Genomic DNA, 16,571 nt, shown 5'->3' on the forward strand with positions numbered 1-16,571 from the left:
AATCGTTTGTGTTGAACTAAGTTTAAAAATTTAACTGGTAATTTTCCTAGTTGGTACTAGATGGCACCACTATGTATGAACTTACGTTGTGATATTCTTGATGTGTAACTGCCACCGTAAAATAGTTATTTAAAAAAATAAAGTGTTGCGTACAATGGTTATGTCACCGTAAAATTGTAAACACCGTTAGATTGTAATCTATCTCGCGAGATTGTGAACTGTCGAAAGATTGTGAACTTTATCAAAACAATCAATTTACAATCGACAACAAACGAATTAACAAACAAATATGGTGGCGCGGGTCATATTCCGTTCAACCAATCAGCGCGCGAGGTGCGATCCGTTTCACAATTTGACGGTTTCATTTCTATAGATTACAATCTACCGAATAATAATACGTTAAATTGTAAGCAGTTCGTTGAGGTTCACAATCTTTCGACAGTTCACAATCTCGCGAGATAGATTACAATCTAACGGTGTTTACAATTTTACGGTGACATAACCATTGTACGCAACACTTTATTTTTTTAAATAACTATTTTATTCATAAATCAGGCATAACTAGCTTAGTTTAAAATGCTCTTTTAATAAATAAAACATGACATTTTTAACAAAACTCAAAACGGGAATTTATTACGTTTATCAAAATAACGAGATTCGGCTGCTCTACGGTCGTCACATCGAAAGTTTGATAAAGATTTGTCCTTAATAACATTTACTATGTTATTCTAATTTCACATATTGCGGACAGTAGTTACATACAAAATGGTTTCGAATCGTCAAAGTCATTACAAGATTCCAAGACTGATGTCTGTTCACTGTGCTTCGTATTAATGTGTTGTCATCCGAACTATTCAAGTTCACGAAATCTACTAAATTCAAAGGATTTCAGGCTAGAAAAACCTAAACCTCGTTTCAAACAATCAAACTTATCTCTCTTAACTTGTTAGCTGGTTCAGAACAAATACACTATATATATATATATATATATATATATATATATATATATATATATATATATATATATCTAATATATAAAATTCTCGTGTCGCGGTGTTTGTGGTTAAACTCCTCCGAAACGGCTCGACCGATTCTCATGAAATTTTGTGTGCATATTGGGTATGTCTGAGAATGGGACAACATCTATTTTTTATTCCCCCTAAATGTTAAGGGTAGTTTTTTTTATGATACAGCATAAAAAAATACATACAACCCCTAATTTTCACCCCTCTACGATCAACCCGTATTTGTTATTATAAATGATATAAAAGGCAAACCGACGTTTGCCAGGTCAGCTAGTTATATATACAGAATTTGCAATCTATAAGTAATATGTATATATCAATATAGGTTGCAAATTCTATAATATTTAATACATTTTTCGCACAAACAGACCTAATCCATACTAGATTATATAAAAACTGCAAATACGTTAATCTTTGATAACATGGCAAACGGGATCGTCATTCATAGTCTAACAGAATATTTGATTGCAATATTGCGTGTTCAATTTTTTCCCGTATTCGTTGTGAGCGCACGTTTCATAAATATTCTATTTGATCGTATATCAACTTTGACACTGGAATTAATTGTATACAGTTATTTAAACCAGATTATTTTTATTTATATTAAAAGGGCTATAAAGTTGTGTTGGCCTTGTGACAGCATGCGACTCTCATCCCTGAGGTTGTAAGTTCGATCCCCTGCTGTGCACCAATGGACTTTCTATGTGCGCATTTAACATTTGCTCGAACGGTGATGGAAAACATCGTGAGTAAACCGGCTTGTCTAAGACCCAAAAAGTCGGTGTGTGTCGGGCACAGAAGGCCGATCACCTACTTACCTATTAGATTGACAAATGATCATGAAACAGATACAGAAATCTGAGGCACCGATTATTATTCTATGAAGCGCTGTACAAGGCGGAAATTGTAAAATAATAACGTTATTTAGGCCAATTCGGGTACTTTCGATTGAGACGCCCGTTGACGGAAATATAGTGCTCGACTGTACGTTACTAACGTCTTTTAACTAACGTTCTCTTTCGTCTCTTTCCATTATCTTTCTCAATAGAATTGTGCGTACTTGGGTATAGAGTTGGTAGAACATAGATGGGTACTTTAGTTTAAAAGGAGTGAAATTAGACTAATTTATACATTTCGGGTTGTTCTCACTATTAGTGTATGTCCATGCTGGTAGAAGCTAAACCAGAAATATTTACTTTTGATCTGAATTCATATTATCTGGAGCAAGGTGAAATGGATTGCAGCTCAGATTTAATGGAGTGGCGAAGATTTCCTTGCTAATACTTTTTGTCCATTTCTTTTTACAGAGATTTGATTTATTTTACATTCATAAGCGTATACAAGTTACGCATATATATGATTTTTATTTATTCTATAAGTGCCATATCTGACACACCCAGAGTATCTTGACAGGCGCAGTCTATATTAACTCGACTGAGGCATGGGAAATGGTAGTATGGTTTGTATAGTTTTAATCCAATACTTTAATGTCATTTGACATTTAATTATTAACTAGCAGAGATGTATTCTGGTTGATTTTATAATTAGTATATCATTAAATATTAGTTGATATTTGAAACTCAAACTCAAAATAACTTTATTCATATAGGTAACCACATAGGTAACATACTTATGAACGTCAACAGAGAAGATGTTAAATTGATTTAAATTTTACATTTACTACCAGTTCGCAAGTCACAGGCGTAGAGGGGGCTAGAAACTCTCCGCCATTATTATTAATCGCACAGTATTGAGCCATATAAATTGTTTGTAAGGCAGAGCAGCGATAAATATTTGAACTGGAGCAAGTCAATCCTAAGGATTATGATCGTTTAAAAGTCAAAAATCATTAATTCATATACTTAATACAGTGTACACTTATGAAAGTCTAAAAAGAAATATACATTAAATTTTTCTAATTTTACATTTACTGCCAGTTTTCAAATCAAGGGCGTAGAACGGAAGAGAAGAACTGGCAATAAACTCTCCGCAGGAGGCATGGTGAAATAGGAACACGCATTTACATTCTCGTGGGAATAACACGCAAATACATAGTCGAAATAGCTAACATCAACCCATACACGAATTCAAGTACGACCAGTCACCACAAGTAGCACCCGTTCACGAGTCTGACGCATGGCCAGCCTGATAATCCTAAGCCTAAATAATCGTCAAATATATTTATTTATTTATTTATTTATTTGCTTAATGGTATTCCAACAGCTACTTACAAGTACTAAACAATATTCAAAAAATTACACTATACACAAGAGCCAAAAATGGAATACACATTTAAACATACACAAAACACAGTTACACCTATACAAATACAAAAAATACAAAAAAAAAATTACAAAGAATATAATGTATGTATGTATGTAAATTCTAAATTCTACGATTCACAGTTCATTACAACATATTTATTATAAAGAAGGAATAACAAAGCCATTCTATCTAATAAAAGATACTAGATTTTTTATATCATTTCTTAAGCATTTTTTAGATACATTAAATATTTCTATTTGCTGGTAATTCCTATTATAATCTGAAGGTATACGATGCATGACTGAGTTACGCAAATAGTTTGAATTAAACCGAGGAATTTTAAATAGTTGCGTTTGCCTTGTATTGTGTGAAGAAGGAGCGTGAAAAAGTAAAAGCGGCAATAAGTCAGGACAGTCAATTAAACCGTTGCAAATAGCGTGTAAAAATATAAGGTCATATTGTTTACGTCGACATTCTAATGGTTCAATACCAAAGTACTTGCAGGAATCTTTATAGCTACTGTACTTTCGGAAATCCTTAAAACTTAAAAACTTAAGAAACTTTATTTGAATGTTTTCTATTGCTTCAATGTATTTCTTGTAGGTTGGGGACCAAACAGTGCATGCATATTCCAGTGTACTCCTAACAAAAGCAAAGTACAGGCATTTTATACATTTTATATTCTTGAAAGATTTGCATACTCGTTTGACGAATCCAAGTTGTTTATATGCTTTTTCTGTTATATTATCTATATGTTCTGAGAAAGACATCTTATCATCTAGTAGTATCCCCAAGTCTCTAACCAAATTCACCTGTTTAATTGTTGTATCTCTTATCTTATAACAAAATTGTATTTTCTTATGTTTGCGAGTAAAAGTAATTTTACTACATTTTCCAATATTTAAGGATAGTTTATTTCTTTTGTAGTAAATTTCCAATCTACTAAGATCCTGTTGAAGTTGAACACAGTTCTCTATAGATTTAATTTTTAGAAATATTTTTTTGTCATCTGCAAACATAAGATATTCTGAATACTTGAAACAATTCTGTATATCATAAAGATAAGCATTAAACAACAGCGGACCCAGTATAGAGCCCTGAGGTGCACCGGATGTCACATTTATAAATGTGCTCCTATGTCCACCCATTACTACCGCCTGCCTTCTATTAGTTACATAGGATTTGATCCATCTGTATAGATCCCCACGGATTCCTAGCGCTAATAGCTTATGTAGGAGAATGACATGATCAACTCGATCGAAAGCTTTTTCAAAATCCGTATAGATCGCATCAATTTGTTCTCCTTCGTCCATTCCCTTTAAAATGTACTCGGTGAAAACGGTGAGGTTGCTGACAGTTGAACGATTTTTTTTAAAACCATGTTGCTGATGTGGTAATTGTCTTAGGATAAGAGGACTCAACGTTTTGTTAACTAATTTTTCAAATAATTTACCAAACGAATTTAAAATTGAAATTGGTCGATAATGTTCTATTTTATTTCTAGACCCTTTTTTGTGGATCGGAACAATGTGGGCTTCTTTCCATTTGGATGGGAAACTACAGAATACATTAAGCGACTGATTAAATATATTTGTCAAGGGTTTAGAGAGTTGTCTATAGCATTTTTGGAGAAAAATTGAAGGTATTCCATCACTCCCTGAACCTTTATTAATATTTAAAGATTTCAACTCCCTACAGACTTCATCCTCGGTCAGTACTACTTGGTGGCATGTATAATCGGATTCAGGTAGATGTTGAAGATTGTAACTATCATCTGGGCGTTGAAAAACACTTTTAAAAAACCTGTTGAACCCTTCACAAGCGTCTGCTTCTGTATAGTAGACTTCATCTCCGAGAATCATTGTGTTAGGGTAGCCTGGGCTACATTGGCGTTTGTTTCTCAGATATGACCACAGCGCTTTGGGATCCTTACTCAAATTATTTTGGATACTCTTCTCATACATATCAAAGCACTTCTTAGATACAAGTTTTTGCCTAGCGCGTAACAGCGAAAATTCATCATAATCTCTTGGATTCCTATAAGTTTTCCAACGCTTGTGAGCTTTTAATTTATCTTTTATTATATGTTTCAAAGAGCTTGAGTACCAAATAGGAAATTTGCTTCTGCCAATACTCCGGCTTTTAGGGACAGAACTTGAAATTATTTTATCTAATATTAAATAGAAACTACCTGTCACTTCATCAATAGTACCTCCAATTAAAACTTTTACCCAATCAATATTCGACAACGCTTTATTAATATCCTCGTAGTTAGCACGACGAAAGTTATATTTTATTTGTGCTTTTGGGATGGTTTTACATAGAACTAAGTCGGTAGCATCGATCTTTAAGCAAGGATGATATATGTCTGGTTTAACTAGCGCCATATCAGTTGTCGAACTGTCGATGGAAACATTACTTAAAATTAAATCGAGGACATTATTGCTACTATTAGACGACACATTATGTTGTTTTAGGCCTAAAATATTAATTTCATTAAAAAATATTTCGGAGACATTTTGTATTTTAGATGTTCCTTTTTTTAATAGAATGGGTCCCAAAGGCGTCCAATTAATATTTGGGAGGTTAAAGTCACCGACTATTATAAAGTTATCACTTATATTTGTGTCCATTATGTGGCTAAACGAGGAAATAAACGTTTCAAGTCTTTCAGCCTGCATAGAGTCTGGAGGTATATAGACAAGACCGATATGGAGACTGCGCCGGTCGTTGACTGCCAATGAATTATGGGGTATAGTTATCCAGAGTGTTTCAACACTATTGCAGTTCCACTCCGCCCTCTCATATGCTTTTAAATAACGAGATACATAGATCAGCAGCCCTCCGCCTATATTTTTACTGGAGGTTTCTTTACTTCTGTCACGTCGAAACATCTGGTACTCATCACTGCACAGTTCATTATCATAAAAACTGCTATTAAGCCATGACTCAGTTATTAAAATAACATCGAAAGTACAAGTAAGAAGATTTTGATAAAATTCGTTTGATTTTGTACGCAAGCCACGAACGTTTTGATAAAATAAAGTTAAACTTTTGTCAAACATCGAAATACCTAGAGATTGTACCAACTTTAGTGTAAACTTTTAATATAATTTTGTATGACTTTTTATAACTTTTTATATAATATGTATATAAAAAGTTTTCTTGATTAATTTACGTTTAACGAACCTTTTGAATTTATTCAATGATTTATCTAAGGTATGGAGGTCAGGTCTCGTTTACGATAATAACAAGTGTTTTGGAATTGCAATTATGCCAAATTCAAAGTTCATATATATTGATTTTCAATAAAATTTGTATAGTATACGAATACTCTTTGACGTGTGTTCGTGATCCCATTTAGTTGCCACGCACAAGCGCTGAATAATTTTTTTTTTTTTTTTATTGAGAAAAACTTGCCAACGCTTGGCACACTGAGACATTGTAAAAACAAACACAAATTACAATTTTTAATGTGACTAGCACTTATAGGCAAACATGACGTACATATAGAGATTATTAAACAAAACAAACATTACAAAAAAAAACAAAACGATTACTTATTCACTGTGTCCAGTTTGTGTTTCCACCACGCCAACTTCTTTCTATTTAGGATCTTGTATAGAATAAATAAAATAAAAATAAATAAAGGAAAAATTCTAATTACAAAAAACTAAACAAAAACAAAAATCCATTTTATACTGTGTTATTATTACATTACATTAACTATTAAATGTTAGTGTTCATTCTACGTGTTGCAGAATAGCATTACTTTACAATTAGATAATGATATAGTTTATTTTATTTTATTTACAATCAAGAATACAGTATTTATTAGATAATCTAAATTTTGGCTCATTACATACTATAATATAGTTCTTAGACAGTTTCCGATGTACTTAAATTTACCATTTCTGTCTGTAGAGACGATGGCAAGCGATGCCCACATATAATAACAATACGCATAGTTTATTTATATCTATGTGTATAGATAAAATAGCTTTGAATGCTTACCTCTTTATAAGGTACTGAAATATTATATACTAACATTTGCTTTGTTAATAAATCAATTTCAAGTTCAGTATGCTCTAAATGAGAAGCTAAAGTAATTCGATCGATTACACACAGTAAAATATTTGAATATAAAATTGTGAAATAAAATAAATAATTGAGAAGCATAAATAATACTGAATAAACACAAATGCGAGATTACGGATAACCGAAGCGCAATAAATACAGTTGGTTCGAATAAAAATCAAACTGATTGGTATTGTTGAGATCTTTGTTTATTTTATGATAAATTTTTCAAATTTTACATCTTTTACGATTTTTTTAAGTATAGTAGTGGGGCAAATTATACTACGAACCCATTAAAGGAAAGCAGCACATAAATGCGTTACCGGACTTTAGAGAAATCTAATTATGAGTATTTATCTTTCAGTATTTTTCAGAACTTCGCTGACTAAGCTTAGAGAAGTTTTATTTAAAAGATAACTATCGTAAACTTAATGAAATTGAAAGAAACGGATAAAAAGAAGTGTTTTTTACAGATACAGAAATATTATAAACTTAAAATGAAATCAAATCAACAAACATTTATAGAGGGAAAATATTCTATTTGAATAATGGAATAATTGAACTAACTAACTATTATTATTATTATGTATATAAACACACTAGCAACTTAATAAGCAAATGCGCGCGTATTTTGAGATTTGGAGAAACTATCCAATCTATTTTTAAATAGTTTAAAGATGGTGCACTGATTACACTTTCCGGAAGCCTATTCAAGTCAGCCACTACTCGATTTGGGAGAAAGTTCTTTAGGGAATTTGTGGTCTTAAGTTTTAAAGAACTACCCCTCAAATGTGTAACTAATATCCTTTATGAAATAAGGATCCCAAATGCTGTAGGCATACTCTAATAGTGGTCTAATGTAACATTTATATATCTTTAAGGGTGTTCTTGGTGAAAGGCATTTGAATGATTTTCCCACTAAATAGAGCATGGAATTAGCCTTTTTTACAATATTCATGATGTGACACTCAATTTCACTCAATTTCAAATCATAACTGATAGTAACACATAAGTCTTTTTGCGTCAATACTGGCATTAACTGCTGTTGACCTAGGCGATAAGTATTGTGCGGAATTTTCTTACCTATGTGCAAAACTATATACAGTAGAACCTCGATAACGTAAACCTCGGTAACATAAAAACCTCTGTTACTTCAAAAAATACTATGTTCCCTTCCCATCAGAGCCCAAAACCTCTATAACTTAAAATACGCAACCTCTATAACTTAAATAAATAATCTCTGTATAGGCCCTCAGTAACTAAAAGAAATGTTTCCACAACCTCTATAACATAAAATTGTTTGTGAATGAGTCATTTTGAAAAAGTGTCAAAACAAATGGTTTCGGTATTTATTGCTTGCACGTGTTTACTAATGTATTGTTAACGTAAACAATACATTACCTATAGTTCGCTTTATCTAAATTCTTCAAAGCTTTGCGGCGGTTAGCTTTGTGACAACGACTTACTTGCATCATAAGTTAATGTGTTAATGTATCTCCAAATCGATTTAGAAACAGTGAATTTTTTAAAACAAAAGAAAATCACAGATTTTTTTAAGTAGACTAAACCTTTAGTTGTTGTTTTATTTTTATGTAATGTAAGTAATGTGAATAAATATGATTACATATTTAATTTTCCATCCTTCTGATGCATTCAAGTAAAAATGGGAGCAAGGGTAGATAGAAACATGTACATACCTCTATATTAACCTTCACCTAACATAGAACCTTGATAACTTAAAACCTCTATAACATAAAATATTTTGTGTTTCCCTTGGACTTTATCTTATCGAGGTTCTACTGTATATCTCTCTCATATTATAAGAATCGCTCGTGATGATCCACTTTCATTGTAAGCCCTATAAACCTCAATCTATACTTCAAGTACTCAACAAACTACAAAACCAACAAACTATAATAACAATGCAAAAGTAAACGCAAACGAACAAAGAATTCCATTCAACTTTCTTATAACTAAATTTATCTTTGGAAAATCACTTCAAACGAGTAAAGTCGGTCAGAGCTTGACGCACTTTAAAAGGTTAATTGAATATCGATTATTTGCCAGGGGAGGAGGCCCCACAATTAATGTACAACTCATCAAATATTCATTTGCAATGGGCTTAGAATCGTGTTGAAATTAACAAATTGAGCGTGTGTACAAATTATTATGCTCGCAAATATGGTCTTGTGTATAAAGTAACTGAATTAATTTTACAATTTAACGCGTCATTTATTTGTAAAATGACCGACAAAATATCATAAGTATTGTCGGCTTGAAGTACGTTTAGGATAACCTGTATTTTATTACAATTACATGACGCATATCGTACTTTAAATAAAAAATAAAAAGTCCATAATCTTTCCTGAATCATATTTTGTCGCTGCCACTACAAATTATTGATGATTTCTCGAAAGAAACACAATTTTTTTGTAGTTATCAAATGTGTTAATTACTAGTGCTCCACAATTTTACCCGTCAATACTGTCATGTGACGTCTATTACTTTTAAAACCGAATATCATTTAACTCGATAATTTAATATAACAAAAAATTAAAAAATAATATCAGTTCTGGGTCCCTTGGTTCATTTCTGTGTCTGTTTCATGATCATTTGTCAATCTATTAAGCAAGTAGGGGATCAACCTTCTGTGCCTGACACACGCCGTCGTCTTTTGGGTCTAAGGTAAGCCGGTTTCCTTACGATGTTTTCCTTCACCGTTCGAGCGAAAGTTAAATGCGCACAGAAAGAAAATCCATTTGTGCACAGCCGGGGATGGAACCTACGACCTCAGAGATGAGAGTCACACGATGAAGCCAACACTGCTCAAAAATTTAATATAACAGTCAGTATATGTGCGAAGATATTACGAGTTACAAAAACATTTGTATGTCATTTTTACAAGTATGTGGGATTCAACTCACTGAAGGTGAACCCTTGGCAACCAAACCGGGTGAGACATACCCACCTTGGACGTCTACGGGATTGCCACATTCAGAGGCTTTCCATCCTACCGTCGGTTAAAATATAACCAATATTAAATATAGTAGTCAAATGTGCCGAATACTTATTCCATTGAGAATATTCCTTATATACCTACATATATATAAAGCTTTCCCATTAACTCTCGTTAAATTTACTAAAATGTTTTAGTAACGTTTAAACTTCTTGTTAACCAAAATATAAAGTTTGCGTTAAATTGTCTGTGAAATTGCAACCCTGAAGAACAAAAATAAACACCGACAAGTCCCAGCCACGTTTAGCTTGTGAAAGACAAGATAATTAGTTTGTGGAACTATTTGTAGCAAATACGTTGCTATTAAGGTCTGCTATTTCATACAATTTGTCTACAATTCGTAAAATACATTGAATTATTTACAAAAGAGTACTTATAAACGGTAAATAAAATTAAAGTAAAAAATACACGGTAAATTACCGTGCTAGCCTCAAAAAACAGGTGAAGCTGGTTAGAAAGACTAAGAATACACTATTGAAGGGACTGAACGACTTATGACAAACACAAAACAGTCGCAAGCCTTCTGCAATTTTGAGTCCAATATAACATCATTTCACTTAGAACATCCCGTTATTTATAATTATTTATTCATTTTTCTATTAAAAATTAATGTGATCACAAAATGACGATGGAAAATAAATTTATTTAAATTTCCCTACTATTGTCTGTCGTTAAAAATGAAATACCGCTTCTTTCTATTTGTTAGTAGGAATATAAATTCTTTGTTTCTACATAGCGATAGCAGAAACATATTATTGACACCCGAGTGTCTTTAAACTTATCAATATTACAAAGACTAGACGCATAAACAACGACTCAGCAGGCGAGTCTCGTGTTCAAAGGCAGTCATTAAAAAGTATATCTCCGTATTTAGAAGTTGAGTATTCAAAAGAAAGTTCAAAACCAGGAACTGGTTTGAAATTCTCACATCCGCGAAATAAATACAAATTAAAGTAATTTACTTCAAGTCGTGTGACTGCGAACAGAAGGAATTTTGTTAAAATCCATACAAAGAACACGTATTTTCGTTTCATTGTGAATGTACAATGGCGCAATACACAAGTAAATTTTAATTAAAACTTTTAACTGCTCAGCGTTTTTCTTTATTCGCAAAAGTATTCGATTGTTATTTTTTCTTATTTATAAACAATTGTTTAATTAAATGGAAAGTTTTTGTCTCGTATGCGGCACGAAAATTTTTTTATCGTGTAAGCTTTTGAAATCGAAACAATATTTATGTAGTCAGGAATCTAACCAAATATTAACTAATCGTTTTATAATCTAACCACTTTTCTAAGAGCTAAATATGTCCATCAAAAATTTCCAACAAAGAATTTTTAACGTTTTTTCCGCTGGAATTGAATCAAAAATGTCTAAAAGCAATAATCCGAGTGCACAACCAACTGAGCGATTCTAGAAATTATTCCGTATCTTAAGGGGGCATAACCTTCAACTTGAAACATCTATTGTTTCATCAGAACTCCAGACTATACGCCGAAGCAATGATACATTTCGTGAGATTAACGCACCTCACGAAATGTAATTTGACTCTTATTTCTTAAAGTCCGACCTTAACTCTAAATTAACTAGTAGTTCCTTTAAAATGTGGATTGTATAGCAATAGTTTTCATAAGACGCATACGCGCAACGCGTGTATTTATATATTGATTTGTGTTAATTTCTTGCTAACTTTGAAAGCTATGAAAGCTCCTTCCAACTCTTAATGATGGCGGCGGGGCTGTCCAATATCTGAGAAATGTTCTATTAATTTCTGTATTTACCCGCAATGAGTCGTAAAGGTATTTTCCGGTATTTATCAATATCGTACTACGAATAGATTTAAAATCTCTCAGGGCTTAGAAACTTGTAGGAAAAAACTGAAAAAAAATAAAAAAGAGAATTCTTCCTCTCAAATATCAATAATCATTCTGTCTTTGAACTTGCCATAATAGTCAATTTGCTTTTGAACTTTTTGCCCTTTATACTCACACGTATATTATAAACAAAACAAAAGCCTTTTTTAATATTATAATACAAAGAGTATTGAATAAATATACCGGTACAATACCGCAGAACATGTTCACATAATAACTACTACATACGACAATATACGTACCCACACGTTACACAAGGCATTTATATCTATACAAAGTGATTAAAAGAACGAGTCAAAGTTTATTCATACCAAATTATCAAAGCACATACTAAAAACCTATAAGTTCACTAACTATTACAAAGAACTGAAAACACTTTCTCCGCTGTGTAATTAATAAGAAATTACGGCTAATTGCGATGGTTGTTCGTGATTCTTGACTCGCGTGATGTTTTCGTTATAAATGATAGGTATTATACTTTGTAAAGATACGGCTTTTATAGCACTAACGACGCCCACACGACGGAGTTTACATAATTTTATTGACTTGAGATTAATGGACAGTTAAATCGATGTTTTTAATCAGTTTTTTTTCTGTAATACATCCTACCCACACGACGGAGTTTACATAATTTTATTGACTTGAGATTAATGGACAGTTAAATCGATGTTTTTAATCAGATTTTTTTCTGTAATACATCCTACCCACACGACGGAGTTTACATAATTTTATTGACTTGAGATTAATGGACAGTTAAATCGATGTTTTTAATCAGGTTTTTGTCGATACATCTAGTATATTTCAAAAGTTATTGATCAATACGAGTTTAAAAACAGTGTTAGCATAGGCAGGCTTTTACGCAGGGAGTTTGATTCCCAGTTGTGAATCAATAAAAAGATCCTTTTCATATAGTTAAGTATAAAAAAGCACATCTAAAAACAGATGCAGAAATCTAAGGCCAGAGCAATTTACCGTTATATAGCTGGTTTTTTTATTATTCATAAAGTAAATTTAATTAAATATCTTTAAATATAACCGCCCATGGACACTCTCAATGAGAGAACTCGCAAGTGCGTTGCCGGCCTTATAAAAATTGGTACGCTCTTTTCTTGAAGGAAGGAAGTAGAATTGGTTCGGAAATACTTCAGTGGGCAGCTGGTTCCACATAAAAAAAAATAAGTTTATTATGGAACAAGATACCTGTATCACTTATTCCACGACATTAAATTTGAATTTGTAGGCATCCCTACTCATCGGCAAAGAAGACAGAGGGTGTAGGCCGAGAGAAAAAGCCGGCGTAAAAAACTCTCGGTACTCTTTTAAAATAGCAAAACATAAAACAAACGCCACATCTCTACGCAACGCCAATGGATCAAGCCGCTCGGAACATTGAACAATATTTGTACATTGAAGAATAGGGCATATAATATATGGACCAGCCCTGCGATTCTGTAACTCATTTTTCGAACTCACACAGCGGTTTTCGCATCGGCGGTCTCTCTGAAAAGGTGGGTGCTTGTAGTTTATTGTTTATTAGAATGCCAAATCATAAAATGACTGCTTCACGACTGATTTGAGAGAGACTGCCGATACGAAAACCGCTGTGTGAGTTCGAAAAGTGAGTTACAGAATCGCAGGGCAGTAGATGTGACATCCGCATACTTTTTGACCATAGGTTCTTAAGTTATATGGTATAGACAGCGTTTCATCAAATTTAAAAATCATTGATGGTTAAACGCAGGAATGATATGCCATTATTATTATCACTAAGACTGATATTGTTGGGCGACTATCTACTATAAAAGTAGCAACAATATTAAAATGTCCACTTCAACTTTGTAGTTCAAGTACCTAGTTTGTAATAGCTGGAGGAATTGAATTTATACGTTTATTTCAATGTTACATCAATCTATCTTGCGAATAACATTTTTATCTCAAACATTTTTACAAGGCGATTCGATTTCAATTTTCAACGACTACGCGTCCCTAGAGGATATCCTCGACTGAGACACAACTTAAACTGCTGTAGCAATATTTATTTAAGGATATAAATCATGGATGAATTCGACTGCCAGTACTAGACAGGCGTCTTCGTCAACCAAAATTGAAAACCTAGCTTACATATTCTTGTGCTATAGAATCTGTTAGCGCCACAGTCGTTTGCAAAAACTTTTAGTAAAGCTTTAAATGAGTTTACCTAATTCATTCGTTCTGTATTAAATGTTGTATCTGGGTTGCATCTTTATTTCTACATATAAACCTCAATCTAATATTTCTGCGTAAGGCCTACTGCACATCTATTAAAATCTTTACCGTAAAACAACTTTAACAAAAAATATCGTGCTCTGTTTCGCGAGTTATATAAAATAATGAATTCGCTTTCCCTTTAAAACGCTTTATTTAAATGTCTTTACAGAATAAGAGTTAGTTTAAATGAGGATGTAAGGTGGTAAATAATTAAGATATTTTTATTACGACAACAATAATTATATGCGGTTTATTATTACAATATATTCCGCATATGTTTATATATTAACACAATTTTTAGTATGTAAAGAGGACCGTTTTCAGATCATTTTTAATAAATAAATAATTTAAAATACTAACTAGATTATATTTTAATATAGAAGCTAATAATTAGTAAAAGGTCAATGCGACAATATGTGTGCCAAATCAAAAGCGTAAAAAAAATATGTTAATAAAAATAGAAACGCTGCGTACTAAATAAGAATGTTTAGTGATCCAAAACACTATCTATAAAAATGAAAATTACATTTTTTTTCCTGGTTTTGCTAGTCTAAATAAACACTGTAAAACTATTTAGTCGACATTTAATGAACATCAAATAACAGAACTACAATTGATTGAGTTTACGACGGAAGCTTTCCTAACTTCATCTCCCCTCGCTTTGATCTCAATAGATTCTCTTTTGTTTTCATTTTACTCCATGTTTATGTTTTGTGAGTTACACGAGCTTTGATAAGCACACAACACAAATGAGTTCTGAAAGAAAAAACACGTACATTGTTAATATATGAACCTTTAATGCCTTAAGATAAAAATTATTATTTAATACTTGGAATTTCCTGGACAACATTGAGTTTTATAAGCATTTTGTTAATATGTGTATACGGGATTAATATTATTTAAGATTTACTTCAATTGTGTTATGAGGTAAACTTAATTTTCTATTACGTTGTCCTATGATCGATGTAAAGGTGTAATGTTAATGACAAAAGGGTATATCCCACACTAAGGAACAGGGGCAATCAAATGTAGGACGTTTTTGATGTTATATTTGTTCGATGTAGGTGTTTAGACTATGCATAATTGCATAAACATTATTGATATCGTTTAATACGTGGTTCACTATTTTATTTATACACCGTTTGAGAAGGTGTGAATTGCAAATATTGAAAGTAAAATCTATAAGCGTACAGCCGAACTTTAACCTCAATGAAAATACTTCTCAAAACAAAAGGTTGTTCTTACATAAAAATATACAATGAAAAACCCTTCAACTGTGACGGCCATTTTGCGGAAATCGGGTCATCGTGTGTTGCTATTTCTGGGTAGCCCCACGTGACATCGGTACTAAATTATATCTAGCATACAGCATACAAAACTGTATGCTTTATAAAACTTATGTGATTGGAATTTCATAAATTTTCCTACCAAACCCTACATAAGTTTCATCATTGGACGTCAAGGCAGAATACAAAATACCATCCGTAACACCTCGACGTCCGTCGTTCCACAAATGGAATTAGCAGAAGATTAAGTGGAATTAGCTGCCCACAGAAGTATTTCTGAACTGACTCGACGAAGCCAATTCTTAAAAGGCCGGCAACGCACTCGCGTACCCTTTGGCATTGAGAGTTTGCATATCACTTAAGCCCGTTTGCCTCTTGTTCCATAAAAATAAAGTCTTCTGCGATTTAACGATTCCAATAAATAATATATTTTAGTTATTATATTCTTTTTTTTTAAGGTTATTATGTATTACTTGTATGTCCAGAATCGACTAAAACTTCAGTTTTCTTGTGTTGTATGTATGTACTAGAAATAAACTTTATTAATCATAAAAATCCTCCTGCCATTACTGGACTACGCCGATTCTTGTTCTTGCGATCTAAACGAGGAATTGCTAAATAAACTGGATCGTTTTCAAAATTTCTGTATCCGATTTATATTCGGTCTAAGAAAGTACGACCATATCTCTGCGTTCCGTAAACGGCTAGGCTGGTTACCCATTCGTCAGCGACGTGATGCTCATGTTCTCCATCTCCTATATTCCATTCTGTTCAACCCTAA

The 16,571-nt window shown here is 32.5% G+C and overlaps 1 protein-coding gene across 1 annotated transcript in view; it reads left to right on the forward strand.

Annotated features, from left to right (window-relative positions):
* Positions 1 to 16,571, forward strand: part of LOC125063196 (hemicentin-2-like) — a 241,160-nt gene that overhangs the window by 190,665 nt on the left and 33,924 nt on the right. The gene's annotated exons all lie outside the window — the stretch shown is intronic.

The sequence above is a fragment of the Pieris napi genome, chromosome 1 (assembly GCF_905475465.1).
Source record: "Pieris napi chromosome 1, ilPieNapi1.2, whole genome shotgun sequence".
Classification (NCBI taxonomy): domain Eukaryota; kingdom Metazoa; phylum Arthropoda; class Insecta; order Lepidoptera; family Pieridae; genus Pieris; species Pieris napi.